This window comes from Belonocnema kinseyi, chromosome 1, assembly GCF_010883055.1.
Source record: "Belonocnema kinseyi isolate 2016_QV_RU_SX_M_011 chromosome 1, B_treatae_v1, whole genome shotgun sequence".
NCBI classification, from domain to species: Eukaryota; Metazoa; Arthropoda; class Insecta; order Hymenoptera; family Cynipidae; genus Belonocnema; species Belonocnema kinseyi.
Genome location: NC_046657.1, coordinates 76,110,482 through 76,117,700, shown reverse-complemented (window position 1 = coordinate 76,117,700; position 7,219 = coordinate 76,110,482). Strand labels below are relative to the sequence as shown.

The following is a 7,219-nucleotide window of genomic DNA, read 5'->3' as shown; positions in this document are numbered from 1 at the left end:
GCCTTTCGCCGCTATTTGCCGAATTAACGCGTGTGAGTTTACCCTCTAGTCGTAATTTCGATGGTGAACTAACAGACCATCGACTTTCTGTCTCGTCTGCTTGTTGTTAACGAACTCTCACTTGGGTGAATGTCAAGCGGCCCGTGATGCTTTTTCTTGTCACTAGACATCGACTAATTGGAATTAGTTGTTTGCTCCTTGCCTTCCTTATTGGCTTGTCTTAGACCTTCGTCCTCAACTATTCACTCGACACTAGCTCATCATATCTACTGTTCGATGCTGACTTGTATTTTTCTTCATTTACTATCAACAAAAACTATGTTTTATTATCATGGATTAACTCGAGTTCTTCTAAACTTCAGGTAAATCATATATAAAGTAATTTACCTAACGTGATTCTTATTTTAACATAAGTTGAGGTATTGGCTTTAGCAAGATCCCGGCAAGGTTCTTTATATTATTTGCGTTGTATTTCTAAAACTTCGTTAAAGTATGTATATCTAAATATGTGCCTGTTTGTGACAACGATAACTTTTGAAAAAGTTAAGTTATCAGATTGGCCGTTTATGCCATGTCTTAGTGATGAGAACTAAAGTACAAGTTTGTTAGCCAGCTGTTTTAAATATCAATTAAAAAGTTGAAGTTATTCTAAAATTTTTGATATCACCATTTTTCAATATAAAAAAATTCTATTTAAGACTTAGACTGCAAGCACATGGTAAAAAATTTGGTGGTCAAATGAGCCAGGAAGACTTATTTTTAGACGGATGCTCCTATATCAAAAAGTAACTTTGAGCACTATGCCGTCAGTTTTGAACGTTACAGGTGAGCACAGGCGAAAATTGAATTTTACACGTGTGAGTGGTGAATTACGGCAATTTAGTTCTGTACAGCTCTTTTCTCAGTGATAGATCCTTTAAAAAAATGACAAAATACATAGTGCCGTACAAAAGCAGTGGTACCGGAAGTTAAGAAAATTTTTTAATTTTCCATAATTTTTAAAGCAATAAGGGTAATTTATTACTGCACGGCATTTGTGTAATAAATAAATAAATGAGTTTCTCTCATAAGTAAATGAATTTTTCTGCCCAATAGTGATTCATAATTGTCTTTAAAGTCATTTATATAATAAGAGCTTTATGCAACCGACAATGAACCAACACTGATTCAAAAAATGGATATGGTACACTAAATTAAAATTTCTGCTACTGTTAATAACAATTTCTATAAGAAAATGTTAGAATCTGCCGACTGATCGAATAATAAATTATCAAGTCAGTAAATTACTGTTTCCATGAAGTTTAGTTAAAACTTATCTATATGCTTCAAGGAATGAAAGCTTTGGTGACAAAATTTTTTTCTTTTAAAAATTTTAGGAGTAAGTCCCCTTGGGAAATCTGTACTCAAAAGTTCTTGTGGGCCCATGCATAATAACTTAGTGTGCTGAACTTAAAGTTTTCGGTCATTGGACGATCTCACAAATTCGTTTTCACAACGTCTCGTCCGAAAGTTTGAATTTTAAGGTCATTAAACCCATTACATTGCTTCGAAAGGGGCCAATTTCATTTCTCTTTACAGTCCTCACGCTGAATCATCAATAAATTTAGCCACTTTTCATTTTGAACCAATACAAATTTTTTATGTGCATTGAACAAATTCTTTGATAACAATTCCTATACCATATTTTACAGATGGAACTGATGAGCAGCAAGATAGAGGTCAAGGCTCAATCAGGAACTGGGAACGTAAAAGACCACCTGAGCAACGTTAGTATATTATCATTTCTTTAAATACCTTCAGATTTCTGGAATTCTGAAAAAAAAAATCAAAGCAGAATAAAAATGTTCGATCCAATATAACGGTCAAATTGTTAAATTTGTACATGCTTGACTGAAACTTGCAAGAAGAAAAAGGATCCGTATTATTTACAACATTATTGGTAGAAAATTAGACAACCCGAATCTTCACTACTTTTGACAAGAACTTTAATGGAATCTACTGATATTTTGTGCATTTTACCTAGCCTGAATCAAAAGCTTACGGACGTAGTGTTTTCCATATACTTATATATTTTACAGGAAGTTAGGTGAAATCTACGGAAAATCAGTAAATTTAATTGAGCTTCTTTCGAAATCTCCTAAAATGTCATATTGTCCATATTTGTACCACATATGTTGTAAATTGTATGAATCCTCTTTTTCCATGTATAACGAGGGAGGCTTGGGATTGCCTATTTCAAATTTTTTGGGCTTGTTGAAAAAAATTCTTTAATAAGAATCCCTATGTTATATCTTACAGATGAAGCTCATGAGATGCCACTATTACGTCGAGCATCAAAACGGCCCGTAGAATACAACTTTTTAGAAAATGGTAGCAATGAAAGTTCACGATCTATAATTCCACGTTAGTATATTATAATTTTTTAAACTAAAAAAATGGTTGCGACTCAGAAAAATTCTAAGTTTCATTTCTTTACCGTCAATAAAATGTTCTGACTGAACGGCGCGGCGCGGCGTTGGTCCTTGCAGAAATTTGAAATAAGTTTCAAATTTTGAACTAAAAAGTAAATAGTCTTATAGAAAATTACATGACCATCTTTTTTCATCAAGCAAAAATCTTCTCCCTTTCCCCGTTTCACAGTAATTCCGATAAGCCCGTTAAAAAAATAACTTTCTGTGTAAATTTTAGTAATTTATGAATCTTTACATAAAATTGGTGTAAGGTGATGATAGACTTTTGAAATTTAAGCGTATTGATGAATATTCATGGAGATGTGCAAAATGAACGAAGCCGAGAAAATGAAAAAAACTGTTCGAAACTTTATTTGCGTGTTTCACGGATTCTAAATCATTTTCCAATCGTTCTTGAGGCTCAAAAACAGGCCTGTCGTGATTTCAGATAATGACGTTCATCTTAAAAAAATATGAAATAATTAAACTATTACAATTTATTGAGCAGATATAAAATTATTTATATTGTGAAATATAGCATATTATTAGTATCATTCTAAACAATTTTTGAACTTTCAACTGTAAATTGTGACGCGGAAATACTGTTCCATTATTAAATCAGTGAAACTCTTCGATACCGCCGATTTTTGGACTGACGGAGGTTAGAAACTAACTCGTTATAGCCCGCTCCGCTTTTGTTTGTTCACGCCTGAGTGCTCGCGTTAGTGACAACAGCAGACCCAGCGCACCCCGCGCAGCTCCTGCTACGTCTACCTGTGGCACGGCGTCAATTCTCGGAACGGCTATAAAAGGGAGGGATATTGAAGGGTTTCACTGTAATTGTAATTCAAAGCTCTGCAATTTTGAAGTGTTAAAATGGAAAATTCATGAATTTTGAAAATATGGAATTACAAATGATTAAATTTTAAAGAATTATATTACGAACATATATTATTTCAAACAGTAATTTAGACCGCAAAATAAAATTTTCATGACATGAAATGAGGCGAGGTTTGGTGGCAACGGCCTTAAAGGTAAAATTTAAATTTAAAAACTCAAAATGACGGAGTGTTTTGGTGCCTCTGACTTCGAATTTGGTGTCGATCATTTTAAATTAAAAATGAAGGATCTAACATAACGGATATTTATTTTAAAAACGATGATGAACATTGAACCATAAAATATGAACATTTCTTGACATTTCTTCATGGTCTTTTTTGGTTGAATTTTTACGCAATAAATTTTTATAAACAATTTCAGTATTCAAAATATTTTTTTTTAACATTTATCTTTTATTTAAAAATTAATTTATGGTCTGCTCCACGTCTTAATTGTGTATGCATGAGTGAAAATCCTATACCTTTAACCATGCCAATAGACAAACTGATGTCAAAATAAGACAATAACCTAAAATATATAAACCAGGGTTATCTAGGTTCTCATAATACATTAGTCGAGATTTGGTCACGTGGTTAATATTAAATTACTTGGAGGCTATATTTCAGCTATCTTTAGTTTGGACCAGTAGCAAATTTTTGGGATTTGATCAAAAAATTCTTAAATAAAAATCCTCATATTCTATTGTACAGATGCAACTACATCTCATCTAGGACACGCCGATGCTTTAACAGGGCTCTCATTGTCAACAGGGAATATGTGTAAGTATATAATAATTTTTTGAACTAAGGAATAATAGCTATGATTTTTAAAGTAAACATAACATCGTCGGCCGTTTAATACCTTCGCAACAAGTTTCGAGTTTCAAGTGAGAAAATAAATATTCTTATAGAAAACTAATTTCTCTCTTCTTCTTTAGATAAAACAGTGTAGCTTTTCCTTTTTTTGAAATTAAACTACAACAAAAAAAAACATTTAACATAAAGTGATACCCCAAAAATACGTCAAGCAGTGTATCTAGATTCTCAAAATATATTTAATTTATCGAAATTTGCTAACCTGGTTAATATTGACTGACTTTGAGATTACATTTGAGCTATTCTTAGTTTGGACCAATAGAAAATGTTTGAAATTTAATAAAAGCATTCTGGATTAACAATAACTATACTATATTGCACAGATGCAGCTACACCACCTGAAGCACATTCCGACGCTTTCACAAGGCTGTCATTGTCAGCAGGGAAGAATTGTAAATATATAATAATTTTATTAACATAGGAATAATTTTATATAATTCAGAAAAAAACATCAAAATATTTGCCCGTTGAAGACCTTTAAAACAACTTTCGAGTTTCAACTTCAAAAATACATATTCTTATAGAAAAGTAATTTCGTACTTTTTCTCTAGATCAAATGCTGTATCTTTTTCTGTTTTTGATTTAAACAAAAAACAAACATTTAACATAACATAATGTCCTAAAACTAGATAAAGCAGGGTGTTTAAATTCTCAAAATATATTTAGATAATTGAAATTTGGTAACTTAGTTAATATTAACTAACGTTGCTACTACAGTTAAGAGGGCTGTGTACCAGCGTGGGAACTCTGAGTTGAGTGTGCGAGAGAGACGGAAATATGATAAGCACGCCCAAAAGGGTGGAGCTTGTTATTGACAAAAAAAATTTTGACAGCCAATCATATTTGGAATATTTTTATAAAAAAAGGGTCCGTAGTAAAAAAAGTTTTAAAAAAATTGCCTCGGAGAAAGCCACCATCAGGAGACCGTGATCATGGGTCAGGCATTGTCTGGAAACCGCGACCTTTGCGGCGGGTGGTAGTTTGTCGTGCGAACGGGTTTCGGCGTCGCGAGACCTTCCCATGGTTTGAAATTAGACACAGCGGAGAAAAATCCGAATTTTGTACAATATTAATTAATAAAATTTTAATAGACTGCATTAGCATCGTTATATTATTCTGAGTAAATCAAAAATGTTGATAAAAATCGGCCAATATTTTCAATCTCAGCCGCATATGTTCCTATTCCCCAAAAGGGAACGTATTATCTTCCTTGTAATTGTACCGACAGATAACCTCACAGAGATGTCTTCTATTCCCTAAAAGTCTGCAGATTTCGAGATTATTTAATTCGTTCTAATAAGTTCACAAAATATGTGTAATAAATTGTTTTAATTCCTTCATGTAGAATACCTGATTTGAAAATTTAATCAATTTAAGTCCGCCTTTCTCGAGTTGAAATTATTTTAATTCACATATTTAAATAGATTTCTTTGATTCATTTGCTAAGACGTTTAAAGAAATTATTAAAATGTAAATAAATATAAATTTAAATATTTTTCGAATTTATAAGTTTAGAAAGATTTAATAATAAAACATAGGTTAAATAAAAGCTTTTGTTAAATTTCACTAAGTCGATTGAGAGGAATAGGATTTTCACTTTTTCCGTTTCCGTTGGAGGATTTTTAGACGGAGGAAAAATTGCGTATTCATAGAAATAGAAACTTTTAATTTTTCTGAATGTAACGCTTATTACCGGGTTCCTTACTCTTTTACGAATCCAAACATACCGCACAAGTTGTAATTGTGAACAATGGTTTTTCATTAACTAACCGTGAGTAGTGGAAATAAAGTTTGAGTCGTTGAAAATCCTCTTTTTCAATTTTCGTCTGATCGAAACATATGGTGGAGATAATTTCGAAATATACTCGATATCAAATACAAATTTGGATAGAAATTTCTCATTCTACTAAAAAAAATGTTGTTGATATAAAAACCTTATTTTTTATTGTTAAATAATCCTTACAAACCGTGAAATTATTCTTCAAAAGTATAGTAACTAGCCTATTAATTATCTAAAGTTTAGAGTTAATCATCACAAGGAGCGATTTGTTGCAATTAACATTTTATTTGTGAAACATTGCTGCGTTCGGCTGACGAATTATTTTAAATTTATAGAATTTATTTGTACTAAAATTAGGAATAATGGATTGTATACATAATAGGGTGGTTCGAAAAAGGTTCCTCCAAAATTTTTCTTAGTACATTTCAAAAAATTAAATGTGAAGTTTGAAATTATCATATTTAATTCAATTGGACATCAATTGGCGTGCGTCAGGTGAACGAGCTGATTATCAGATGAAACAGTAGTCGTAAAATAAAGTTGACTTGAAAAAGATAAGAAAAAGAATTATCTTGAATCTTACAAATATTTTTAAAGATTTATTTAAAATTTATAAGTTCATAAAGACTCCGAGAACTTTAAAAGAGATTACAATAATTTGAAGAAATTTTCAAGATTTACGGGTATTTTATAAACTTCAAAGATATTTCCACCAGATTTTTACTTATATTTTGAGAGATTTTACAAATATCAATGTACTTCAATACATTTTCCATGCAGTCGTAAAATATAATTTCAATATTTTATAATATTTTAAATATTCGATTTCATTTTTAACATATGTGAACAATTTCAACGGATTTCCAAGGGCTTTAATAATTTTGTGGAGTTTTAAACTTTTTATGGATTTTATGGTCCTGAAGGCTTATTAATTCACCGTAAATCCTATTAAGTTCTTTTAATTTCTTTTGAGTTCTTCTGAATTCACTTAATTCTACCCAATTGGATTACTTTTTCCATATTTGTAAATTGTTTTCAATTCACTTGATTACTTTTTAGAATGCAGTTTGAATGTTTATGAATTAAATATAATTTGTCTCAATTACTTTAAATTTCTGCTATTTGAATTGTTTCGAATTTTTCTGAACTTATCTTGAATTTGTTACCCTTAGTGCGCGAAAATGTACGCTATGAGGTTGAGTATAAGCGCCTATATTTTACTCTATATTTTATTC

The 7,219-nt window shown here is 31.1% G+C and overlaps 1 long non-coding RNA gene across 1 annotated transcript; it reads left to right on the top strand.

The window, feature by feature from the left end:
• Positions 1-222: 222 nt before the first annotated feature.
• LOC117176276 lies at positions 223-2,361 on the top strand. The gene is made up of 3 exons (XR_004467598.1): positions 223-362; positions 1,692-1,766; positions 2,299-2,361. It is a non-coding gene; the product is annotated as an uncharacterized LOC117176276 (long non-coding RNA).
• The last annotated feature ends 4,858 nt before the right edge of the window (positions 2,362-7,219 follow it).